The 12683-nt window shown below is 45.1% G+C and overlaps 1 protein-coding gene across 1 annotated transcript in view; it reads right to left on the bottom strand.

Annotated features, from left to right (window-relative positions):
• The window catches only part of LAMB2 (laminin subunit beta 2), a 3750789-nt gene that overhangs the window by 3345858 nt on the left and 392248 nt on the right, over positions 1-12683 (bottom strand). The gene's annotated exons all lie outside the window — the stretch shown is intronic.

Below are 12683 nucleotides of genomic sequence, written 5' to 3'. Positions count from 1 at the left end.
AACCAGCTGCTAAACCACATTAATGCAACATACTCAAATCCTCACAACTCAGCTTCAGAAAACATTAAAAAGTGAATTAAAATCTACTACCAGTCACTGACTGCCTTCAAATTGAAGCAATGTTCACAAATTTCTCTAGAAAGTTTTTTTTTTTTTGCACAAAATGATAAGGAAGCTATTTTATTAAAAGTTTGTTTTCACAGCAATCAAACAAAACAGACAGACTGACTAATATTCCATGCAAGAAAATGTTCAGCTCTGCTGAGCTACCCCACAAGGGACTTGGAATGAAGCAACACTTAAGAGTGTACTTGAAACAACTGACAGGGTTACATTATTTAGGACACATAAAATGTATCAGTTTTCCTGAGGAAGATAAGAAAAACATGCAAAATGTGCTCCTTCAAGGAAAGTACAGTTTTGTACCTACCATAAATGTAGATGTCCGATAGGCATGCATCTGCAGTCCTTACAAATGGGTTGTCCTGTCGTCAGGCAGCCCTTCGGTCGGCCGGATTCCAAAGTCTGGGTCTGGCCTCGGCTGGTGTCGCACTTCACCCGACGTCACAGCGGCAGTTATTCGGGTATAAAGGCATCAGGCGACGCCATTTTCCTCAGTGTTTCTTGCCCCAGATGCCAGGTGCCCTCTAGGAAGGCTAAATTTGGATAAATGCAAATGGTTCCAAATAGTAGAGAGCAAACAAAAAATAAGCATGTATGTACATATATACAAACAAATACACCATAATAGATCCCCCCAGCTAGCTACAAGATGGGCAAATACCCTAGGAGTACCACAGAGGGGAAGGAGGGTGGGTAATCCTGACTGCAGATGCATGCCTATCGGACATCTACATTTATGGTAGGTACAAAACTGTACTATGTCCTTCAAGGATGCATCTGCAGTCCTTACAAATGGGTAGAATACCATAGCCAAACTGGGGGGGAGGAGGAGAAATAAGATTATGGTGTAGTTAAGATCCCTTGCAAAACAGCAGTGGCAAAACCTGCTCGGGATCTGGAGTATAAAGGTAAATTATAATGCTTGGCAAATGTATGCACGGAGCTCCAAGTAGCAGCCTCTAAAATGTCTTTGGTAGCCACTCCTCGTAGAAAAGCTGTGGTAGTGGCTGTAGCCCTTGTAGAGTGAGGCCTGATGTTTTCTGGAGTTTTCTTCCCATGGTAGGAGTAACAAAATCTAATGCAATTTCCTATCCACTTAGAGATTGTCTGTTTTGAAATTGCTTTTCCTTCCATTCCTGTTGCATATGCTACCAGTAGCTGGTCAGTTTTTCTATTGCCCTTGGTCCTGTCCAGGTAGTAACGTAATTGTCTATGTACATCCAAGGTATGCAACAGTCTTTCTCCTCTGTTCTGTGGGTTGGGGAAGAATGTAGGTAGGTGGATAGCTTGGTTTAAAGATACCCTGGAGACCACCTTTGGCATAAAAGTAGGATTTGTTCTCATGGACACTCTATCTTGATGGAAGATCAGGAAGGGCTGTACTGCCATTAATGCCTGTAGCTCAGATACCCTTCTTGCTGAAGTGATTGCAAGCAGGAAAGCAGTTTTCCATGATAAGTATTGTAATTCTGCTGTTGCTGCTGGTTCGAAAGGAGGGAGTGTCAACTTTTCTAGCACAAAGTTCAAGTCCCATGCTGGCAATGGTGGCTTCCTAAGTGGTTTTACATTTTTAATTCCTCTCAGAAACTGCCTGAGCAGAGGATGTGAGAAGACTGGAGGATCCAAGTTGTATTCTGCTGAAATAGCTGATGCATGAATCTTAATGGAAGAATAGGACAGGCCGTTGTGGAAGAGCTCTGCCAAGTATTCCAGGATGTTGGCTATGTTTACCAGTGACACATTTTCTCCTTTTGCAGTACTCCAAATGTGATATCTTTTCCATTTTGCTGAATAATTTTTTCTTGTTGAGGGTCTGCGAGCCTCCAATATAATGTCTTTAACCCTTTGGGATAAACTTGGGTTATTTGGTCTTATGCAATGTTCCAGGCAGTCAGCTGCAGTGTTTTCAGGTTTGGATGCAGGGTGTTGTAGTTGTTCTGTGTTAACAGTAAGGGAACCAGTGGTAGAGGCCATAATTGTTCCCGAGACATGCTCCTCAGTAATGGGTACCAATGTTGCCTTGGCCAGTCTGGAGCTATCAGGATGATCCTTGGACGGTCTTCTTTGATCTTCAATAGCACCTTGTGCATCAAAGGAAGTGGTGGGAATGCATATGCTGTCAGGTTTTTCCAACTGAAAGATAGGGAGTCCACTTTCCAAGCAAGTGGGTGGTACGTCCTTGTGCAGAATTTCTTCAGTTGGTGATTGCGTGGGGATGCAAATAAGTCTATTTCTGGTAGTCCCCATTTTCTTGTAATGGTTTTGAATATGTCCGGATGCAGCATCCATTCGTGGGCATCCGTGGTAGTTCTGCTTAGTATGTCTGCTAGTATGTTTTCTTTTCCTGGCACAAAAATTGCTTGTAACTGAATGTTGAGGCTCAGGGCCACATTCCAGAGGTCCATTGCCAACCGGCATAGAGGGTACGAATGTGTGCCTCCCTGTTTGTTGATGTACCACATAACTGTGGTGTTGTCTGTCCTTATTAACAGTTGACCTTGTCGAAGAAATGGTCTGAATGTCTGAATTGCCAGTGTTACTGCCAGCATTTCCTTTTGATTTATGTGTAGGTGCAGCTGGTCTTGAGTCCATAAGCCTTGTATGCACTTGTCCAGCATGTGCGCCCCCCAACCGAGGTCTGAGGAGTCCGTTGTGATGGTCTGGCTTGGTTGAGTGCTGTGGAAGGGCAGTCCTTTGTTCGATTGACAGGCCTGAGCCCACCATTTGAATTCTTGCTACAGGCATGGGATTATTGGAATTTGGGTTTCTAGGCTGTGCTTGTGCTGAGACCATAAATTCCTTAGGTACCACTGTAACTTTCTCATATGCAGTCTGGCATGTGGAACCAAAATTATGCAGGATGCCATGAAACCCAAGGCTTGCAGGACTTTTCTTGCTGTTAGCTGGTTCTGTTTTGTTAATGCCAAGAAGTAGAGAGGGAGTTGCTCCTGTTTTTCTACTGTTAGGAATGCCATTTGCTTTGATGTGTCCAGCTCTGCTCCCCAAAAGGTTATCCTTTGGGATGGTATCAGTCTTGACTTTTTTATATTGACTGTGTATCCCAGGGCTTGCAGTAGACAGATGACCCTTTTTAAATCTTCTGCTAGTTTGTTTTTGTTGTCCGCTTGTAACAGGCAGTCGTCCAGGTAAGGGTAGATTTGAATTCCCTGAAGCCTGCAATGAGCAATTACTGATGCCAGGCATTTCGTGAACACTCTGGGCGCAGTAGATAAGCCAAAGGGCAATGCTGAGAATTGATAATGCTCTGATCCTGCAAGAAATCTGAGGTATCTTCTGCAATTTGGTCGTATGGGGACGTGCAGGTATGCCTCCTTGAGATCTAGAGTTACCAGCCAAAACTCCTTGCCCAACATGGGAAGAAGCTGCTGTAGAGTCAGCATTTTGAATTTTGGGACAATGAGGTATGTGTTTAAAGCGGACAGGTCGAGAATAGGTCTCCATTGGTTTTCTTTTCTTGGTACCAGGAAGAGCCTGGAGTAAAATCCTTGTCCTTGCTCCATAGATGGTACCTTTTCTACAGCTCTCATCCTTAGTAAGTGAGTTATTTGCTTTAGAGCTTCTGCCTTTTGATTTGGAGGTAGGTTTGGCATTCCTCTCTTCCTTGGTAGAGTATGGAAGTGAAACCTGTAACCTTGGTCTATTGTCTGTAAAATCCAATTGTCTCCTGTGATGCAATGCCAGTTTACTGAAAATAAGGCTAGCTTTCCGCCTAAGGGTGCTTCTAGTTGTTCCCTGGTAGGTGGTGCTAGAGCCAAGTCACTGTGATTGTCCTGTAGTCGTGGTGGTGGCTGTATCTGTGGCTGTACCTCGCTGGTTGTTAGCCTGCCACTGTCGTCCCCTGTAGGCACCTCTGGATTGACCCCTGCCTCTTGAGCGCCTATTCCTGCCTCTCTGAGCTCTGGAGGTGTCTGGAAAGGACCAATTCTTGGAGGGCCAATTCCTGCTAAACCTTGGAGGTTGGAGCTGTAAGAAATCTTTGACTGTCTGGACAGATTTTGCCTTCTCTTCCATCTTCTTCAGCACCTGTTGTGCAGGAGAGCCAAACAAATTGATCTTGTCCATGGGAGCATCTAGTAGTTTTGATTTAACATGATCTGGTAAGGCCTGCTCTTTTAACCATGCATGTCTTCTGATCACTGTGCCAGTCATGGCTGATCTAAAGGAAGCCTCCAGTGCATCATAGCCGCATTTTAAGGAATGGTTACTGACCTGCTGAATGTTATGTACCATTTCCTGAACAGATTTTTTATCTAATGGTTCATCCGAGGACAGCTTTTTAGTTAACTGGTCTAACATAAATTCTTGATACTGGATCATGTGGAATTGACAGTTCAAGGCCCTAGCTGAAAGAGTAGCAGAAGGGTAAACTTTTTTACCCCATCTCTCTAAGGCTCTAGATTCCCTTTCAGAGGGGAGGGGGGTTTTGGTAGAGGTAGCTGCTACAGCCTTGGGTCCCTGGGAGATAGCTTCGGGATCTGCAAAAGGGGCCTTATACAAATGATAATGTGTGTCCGGAACCCTGTAGTACCTATCGGGCTTAGCAGGGGCCGGAGGAAGAGAATCAGGAGCAGTACAAGCATCATTAAAAGCATCATCCACAACAGTAAGTACTGGAGGAATGGCTAAAGGCCTATGCTGTGGCAAATGCAAAAAGGTTCTAAGCCTTTTCCTAGAGTCTGAAAAATCCTGGCCCTGCCATTGAAATTGTTCCCTCATAGCATGCAAGGTTTCCCCAAAGGAAAATTCCTCAGGCGGAGAGGCAGAAGGAATGGACTCTTCTGCATCAGAGTCCTCATAAGGAGAAAAAGGGGCCTCTGGAGGGTCTGTATTATCTGATTCATCAGAGGAGCCAACTGAAGAAACTGGCTCAGGGGGCTCTACTCTAGTCCTCTTCTCTGGAGGTGGGTGAGAGGCCCTGTCTGGTAGTGGTTGGGATCCCCGGATCAAAGAAATGAGATCCTCTGCTAGACTAAGCATTTGTGAACTAGAACTGGGCCTGTGTGAGGGGGTCTTAGCAGGCACAGTTTTGGTAGTTTTAGCTGCTTTAGCCCTGGCAAAGGCCTTAATCGACATGGATGCAGGAGGCCTAGCAGCTCCATGTGCAGGGGTAGAAATATCCAAAGGGATAGTATCTGATAAATCCTGTGAACCTGCAGGAGCAGGTGGGATTTCAGTAGCAGATTCAGCCAAGCTGGATGAGGCCTCGGTAAGTGGCAAGCTTTCGGCCGAAGGAAGAACCGTGGACTCTGTTTCAGCCGAAACCGAGACACTCGCGGTTGGCTCAACCGCGGTTTCGGCCGAAACCGCGGACCGCGAGTGTCGGTCCTTTTCCTTGCGTTTTTTAGAAATTTGCTTAGTCGGAGTATCCGACGGCATAATGTAAGCAAAAGCGGAGCCGAAAAACTCCTCAGCAAATTCAGACCGACGTCTAAGCATTCGTCGGTTGAAAGAAGCACAGGCTAGACAAGCTGCTACGTCGTGGTCTGGGCCTAAGCAAGGTAAGCAGTAAGAGTGGAAATCTTTATGAGGTATTTGTTTCCCACAATTTAAACAGTTATTCACTTTTTCTGACATCGGCCGAGGCAAGAAAGAGTCCCCAACGGGGTACTTAGCTTTTTAGAAGCCTTCGGTAGTAGTAGAAGTATTCGGTAGTAGTAATCTCTGGTTCTGACCGACCGGCACTTGCAAACAGCTTCTGCTTCGGGTGCCACGCGGCAAGAAAGACTGAGGAAAATGGCGTCGGCTGATGCCTTTATACCCGAATAACTGCCGCTGTGACGTCGGGTGAAGTGCGACACCAGCCGAGGCCAGACCCAGACTTTGGAATCCGGCCGACCGAAGGGCTGCCTGACGACAGGACAACCCATTTGTAAGGACTGCAGATGCATCCTTGAAGGACATCTGGGGTTGTTTACAGGCTTATATCACCAACAATGTTGGGTGATAGTCACATGATACGCACACTGCATATCCTTCTGGAAGAAAGCACAATATTAAGGCCATAAAGACTGTGGCCTTTGTCTTGAACTGATCATTAAATGGCAGATCAACTAGCTCCATCAGATTAAGAATATTACTGGAAAATACCAGTGGAAATAGACTGTCAGTGAAAAACACTTTCTTTGGAAACTAGCACTGAGGAAGAGGCTACAGCAGATTTGCCTAATTTTCCTTCTAGCATGGATGAAGATCATGCATATGAAGCAATGGGACATGAAGTACAGTTGTGTAAGTTGAACTTAGCTATATGGGTTATATTCTGCCAAGGACATAACAGCCAGCAAGCTTCCAAAGCTTCAAGGCACCTTGCAAGCACCCAAACTGTCAAACAGCCACAGCTGAACTGACAAAAAGACAAGTTTGGGCGCACAGCCCTTCAGAGCTTTTCTGCCACCTGAGAGGGACGCTGAGTCCTGAAAGGTTAGGCTAGGAATAAAAAAAAAATAATAAATGCCCACATCCTAGCATAAAAATCACACCAAAAAAAAACAAGAAAAAACAAGGGGGTGGTGGTGGGAAGGAGTGGGTACTACAGCAGTAATCATTCAAACACCTACTGTTATGTTAAATTCAACTAATACGGCTATACTAGGTTCTTCATCTTGATCACTGCTGCAACAGCCTTAGCAATATGGGTAGATTACCACAGCTAATTATATTTGGAAGGTGGAAGGAGAAGGGTCCAGAATCATTTGGAGAAAGATCTTAGCAAAACATGATGTATACCTAGAGAAGGAAGGCGGCTTACAGTGCTCTGTAAAAGTATGTGCATAGAACCAAGTAGCATCTTCTAGAATACTTCTAGAATCCAGCCCTTTCCAAAAAGCCATAGAAGAAGCCAAGGCCATTGTAGAGTGGGCTTTGTCCCTGCCTAGAATAGATTGTCGTGGTGAGTATAATAAAATGTAAGCTTTAGACAACCATTTGGAAACAGTCTGTTTTGACACTGGTTGACCTTTCTTACCATCACAAGAAATTAATAACTGATCCAATGATCAGAAAGATTTATTCTCTCAAGATAGTACGTGACTTGACTGTGAACATCCAAGATATGCAGTATCCTTTCTCCCTCATTTTTAGGCTCAGGAAAGAAAACTTGGAGAAAGATAGTGACTTAAACTCAGACACCAGTTTAGGCATAAAAGAAGGATTAATTCTCAAAGAAACCCTGTCCTTGTAGAAAGTGAGGTAGGGTTCACTCACTATAAGAGCGTGCAACTCAGATACCCTTTATACAGAGGCAGAGCAATCAATGAAACTGATTTCCATGCTAGGAGCTTCAAGTCAACCAGATTAGCTTGTTCAAATGGAATGTGTCAGTTTCTCTACCACAAAATTAAGATCCCAATGAGGAGACACCAGTTTACTTGGAGATGTCTTATGCAAAACCACTACCAAGAATATTTTGAAATGAGACTGGAGTATCCATCAGCATTTATGCAGAAATGGCTGATAACTGAACACTAATAGAAAAATAAGAAAGGACTGTAGCTCACACATATACTGTAAAACCAGAAAACTAGCCCTGAAAGGGTGATTGTTATGTTGTTTGCATGAAGTAGAAAACCTTTTCCATTTGTTAATATATGATTTTCTAGTACTAGGCTTTCTTGCCTCTAATAGTATTTGCTCAGAAAATAGGTACCTAAAAGAAATTAAGACCCTATCATACAAGCAGTCAACTGAAGATGATTGATGTCGAGATGTATCAACCACCCCTGTTCTTGTGTAAGTAGGTCCATTCTGTGAGCAAGCTTGTAACAATTGCTCCTGGCCATTTCCAAAAGAAGTGAGAACCATGGTTGCCTGGGCCGGAAGGGAGTCACCACAATGATCTTGGGGGATTCCTTCTGAATCTTCAGAAGTACCATGGACATTAGTGGAAAGGCATACGAGAATGTTCCTGTCCAAAGAAAGGAAAAGCCATCTGTCTTTCATGCCTTCTTGCATGGAGTCCTGGAACAGAATTTTAACAGCTGATTGTTCAGAGAAAAGGCAAAGAGATCTTCTTGAGGAATTTCCCACAGATGGATCAAATCTTGGAAGACCCCCCGGAACTAGTTTCCATTCGTGATGGTCTGCCCTGATACTGCTCAGTTTGTCTGCTCCAAAACTTTACTCTGACAAAATATAGGATGCCTGTAAAGTGAGATTGTGCTGTAAAGCTATATCCCAAGCTAAGATGACTAGTCTGCAAAGGGGGTAAGATTTGGTACCCCCTTGCTACTTCATTTACCACATTACTGTGGGATTGTCTGTAACCACTTGAAGAGGTCCTAGGGACCAAAGATGGTTCAGAGAATTGAGTGTCTTTACCAGGCACAGCATCTCCTTAATATGTATATGCTTGCATCTGTCTTTGGTGTCTCACACCCCCTACACTTTTATATCTCATGAAACTGTTCCACAAGCAAAGTCCGAAGCATCTGTGGTGAGCGACTGCTTTGGAGCAGGGGGAGAGAGAAGGGGAGACCTTGATTTAAAAATATCTGTTGTCTCCACCAAGTGATTTCTCAAACCCCAGTACTGAGATCTGAAAAGATAAAGGCCGTTGATGCTGGGACCAAAGAGATTTTAGATACCACTGTATCTTTCTCATGTGGAGTCTCGCCAGGGGTATCATGAGAATCAAAGATGCCATTAGACCCAAAAATCCTGAGGTATTCCCTCATACTGACTGAAGTCTGTGTGGAAAACCTTAGAAATAGATCTAAATAAAGTTTTTTTTTTCCCTGTGAAAGAAAAGCTTTTAGAACTAAAGCATCTAGTTGGCATCCCAGAAACACAATCCTGTGTGAGGGAGTCAAGAAAGAGTTTTGAATGTTATCTTGGAATCCCAGCTTGTGCAACACATCTCTCCCACACAAGAGAGATTAGAACTGGAGTGTCTAGTTGAGATCCCAGAAACACAATCCTGTGTGAGGGAGTCAAGAAAGACTTTTGAATGTTCTCTTGGAATCCTAGCTTGTGCAAGAGATTTCTCCCACACGAGAGAGAGAGAGACTCCTGACAATTTGAAAAGGACTCTACAAAGCTGTCTAAAAACAAAAAAAAAAAGTGGATACCTTGTAGCCTGCAATAAGATATAACTGGACCTAGGCACTTTGTGAACGCTCTTAGTGCAGTGGATAGTCCAAAGGGTAAGGCAGAGAAATAAGAACTGACAATGTGATCCAGACACACAAACACGAAATCTGGATGAATAGAAGGTGACTAAAACAAGTTATGTCTTACCATAACATTCCATCTGTGTTGATCTTCTTTCATTCCTCACTGATGGGTTTGGTTCCAATCCCTCAGAACCGAGTTGGCCTAATACCAAGCTTGGCAAGCCAAAAACTCTTGAGCTAAGCTTCTACCCACAATGCCCTTCTCCCTGTTACCTCAGATCGAGTTTGCCCATGTTATACAAGTAAAGCAGAGGCCATTGCTGCGCAAATGCCCTAAGACAGCACTTGGACCCAAAGTATCCACCAGGAGCCTTTGGCGTGGGAAGGAGGGTGGGAAGAAATGAATGAAAGAAGATCAATAACACAGATGGAACGTTATGGTAAGACAAAGTACAGTTGTGTACACTTACCATAAATGTAGATGTTCGAGTGTATTCACTGTTGCAGTTATCACATTTGGGTTATCCTTGCCAGGGTAGACCTCAGTTGGCCCGAAAACCAGAGGCTTAGTATTTCTGCGTCAGTTGCAGTCACTTCAGGACTGACATCAGGTCGTCAGTAGTATAAAGTAAGGCAGCCAACACCATTACATCAGTTTTTCTTGTCCTAACTGCCAGGAGCCCCCAAGTGGACGCCAGTATATGGTGGAAGCACCCCACCAGTAAAAAGTAAATACCAAAAAGTTCCTTGTAGGGGGAGAGAGAGAGAGAGAGACACAGAGAGAAAAGGGGGATGGAGGGAGGGAAACCAGGACTGCAACAGTGAATACATTCGAACATCTACATTTATGGTAAGTGTACACAGCTGTGTTATGTTCTTCGTGTTTCACTGTTGCAGTCATCACATTTGGGTTGATTCCCAAAGCTGAGAAAAAGGGTGGAGGCAGTCAAGAAGACTAGGGGTTGGCTAGGATGCCCTGCAAGACTGCAGTGGCAAAGCCTGCCCTGGATTTGGAAAATATAGGCAGGTGGTAATGCTTGGTGAAGGTGTGAACAGATGTCCATGTTGCAGCCTCCAAGATGTCCCCAGTAGGGACTCCTCTGAGGAAAGCTGCAGAGGTAGAGGCTGTTCTGGTAGAGTGAGTCCTGACCCCCTGAGGGGGAGGTTTCCCATGTTGCTTGTAGCAGAAATGGATGCAGTGTGCTACCCATTTGGAAATGGCTTGTTTGGATATGGCTTTGCCCTATGCTCCTACAGCAAAGCTGACTAACAATTGATCAGTCTTTCTGAATGATTTAGTACTGTCTAGATAGAATCTGAGCTGTCTGTGCATATCTAGAGAGTAGAGTATCCTTTCTCCCTTGTTTTGTGGGTTAGGGAAAAAGGTGGGCAAATGAATGGATTGGTTGAGAGCTTCACTGGACACAACTTTTGGCATGAAGGCTGGGTTAGTCCTGAGGGACACCCTGTCAGCATGGAAGATGATGAAGGGCTCTACAGCCATGAGTGCTTGTAGCTCGGATACTCTTCTCTCTTAAGTGATGGCAAGAAGCAAGGCTGTCTTCCAGGAGAGAAACTTTAACTCTGCTGATGCTGCTGGTTCAAAGGCGGGTAGGGTAAGCTTTTCCAACACAAAGTTTAGATGCCGAGCTGAGGTAGGTGCTCTTCTGAGTGGCCTCAAGTTGCTAGCCCCTCTTAGGAACTGTTTGATGAGAGGGTGTGAGAAAAGTGGTTGCTCAGTGTTGAAATGAGCAGATAGCAGAGACATGAATTTTAATAGGGGAAACAGAGACCACTGTGTAGTAGGCCAGATAGGTAATCCAGGATGAGAGGTACGGAGGTCTGTACCGTATCGGCTCCATTAGCCTGGATCCAAGTGCAGAACCTTTTCCATTTGTCAGCATAAGACTTTCTAGTGCTAGGGCGTCTGGCCTCACGTATAACATCTAGAACCTGTTTACTGACATTGGCAGCTTGCTCAGTGGTCAGAGACTAAGCCAGGCTGCCAAATTAAGCATCTGCAATTGGGGATGCATGAATTCTCCTTCCCTCTGGGTTAGGAGGGTTGGGATCTGAGGGAGATGCCATGGTGGTAGCGGGGACAGGCTGCGCAGCAGTGGGTACCAGTGCTGGTGAGGCCAGTCTGGAGCAATAAGAATTGTCCTCGGGTTTTCCTCCCTTATTCTGAGCAGTACCCTGGTACTGAGAGGTAGTGAGGGAAAAGCATAGACTGAGAGGTTGACCCACTGGAAGGATACGGCATCCACTTTCCAGGCCCTGCAGTGAGGCTCCCGGGTGCAGAACTTGCTGAGCTGATGGTTGGAGTAGGAAGCAAAGAGGTCGACCTTCGGGGTGCCCCATTTCTGAGTTACTAGGGTGAAGGTTCTTTGGTCCAGCTGCCACTCGTGTGGGTCCAGAAGATTTCTGCTTAAGTTGTCTGCCAGAGAGTTTAGAGAGCCTGGCAGGAATTGTGCTAAGAGGTGTAACTGCATGGCTGAGGCTGTGTGCCAAAGGGTTATGGCCAGCCTGTATAGAGGGTAGGAGTGAGTCCCTCTCTGCTTGTTGACATACCGCATCACAGTGGTGTTGTCTGTTTTGATCAGTAGAGCCCCTGGGGAGAGAAGGGGCCTGAAAGCTGTCAATGCATGCTGAACAGCTAACATCTCTTTCTGGTTGATGTGCAGATGTATTTGATGCGGGCTCCATTGGCCCTGTATCCACCTGCTGTCCAGGTGTGCACCCCAGGCATAGTCTGGTGTGGTGAGTCTGTGATGAGGGTCTGGGCGGCATGGAGTAGTGAGAAGGGTAGTCCTTTGTTGTGGTAGCATGCTGCTGCCCACCATAGAAAATCTTTCCTTAGGCAAGGTATCATTGGTATAAGAGTTTCCAGGTCTTGAGAGTGTTGACACCAAAGGCTTTTTGGGTACCACTGAAGTTTCCTCATATGCAGTCTAGCATATGGAATAAGTAGAATGCAAGATGCCATAAACCCCAGAGCTTGCAGGATTTTTCTTGCGGATAACTGGGGTCTGGTGGCTAGATGAGAGAAACAGGCTGTCAGGTAAGTTTGCTTTTCTGGTGTAAGGGATGCCATCTGGGATGCTGTGTCCAGGCTTGCTCCCAGGAGTATAATCTTTTGGGTGGGTACTAGTTTGGATTTTTTTCATTGATAGTGTACCCTAGGGAGGACAGTAGGGCCTTTAGAAAGGCCAGGTGCTTGAGCAGCTTTTCCCGACTGTCTGCCTGAATTTGACAGTCGTCTTGAGTATGGGTAAATTTGAATACTTCTTTGTCTGCAAAAAGCAATGGCAGGAGCCAGGCATTTTGTGGAAACTCTGGGAGCAGTAGATAAGCCAAAGGGAAGTGCAGAGAACTGAAAGTGCAGAGATCATGCCCTGAAACGTAGATATTTCCTGCATGATTCCCTGA

The sequence above is a fragment of the Protopterus annectens genome, chromosome 7.part1 (genome assembly GCF_019279795.1).
Source record: "Protopterus annectens isolate FY-2018-M chromosome 7.part1, PAN1.0, whole genome shotgun sequence".
Lineage (NCBI taxonomy): Eukaryota > Metazoa > Chordata > Ceratodontiformes > Protopteridae > Protopterus > Protopterus annectens.
Note: the sequence above shows the minus strand (reverse complement) of the source record. Positions and strands in the feature narration are given on the sequence as shown.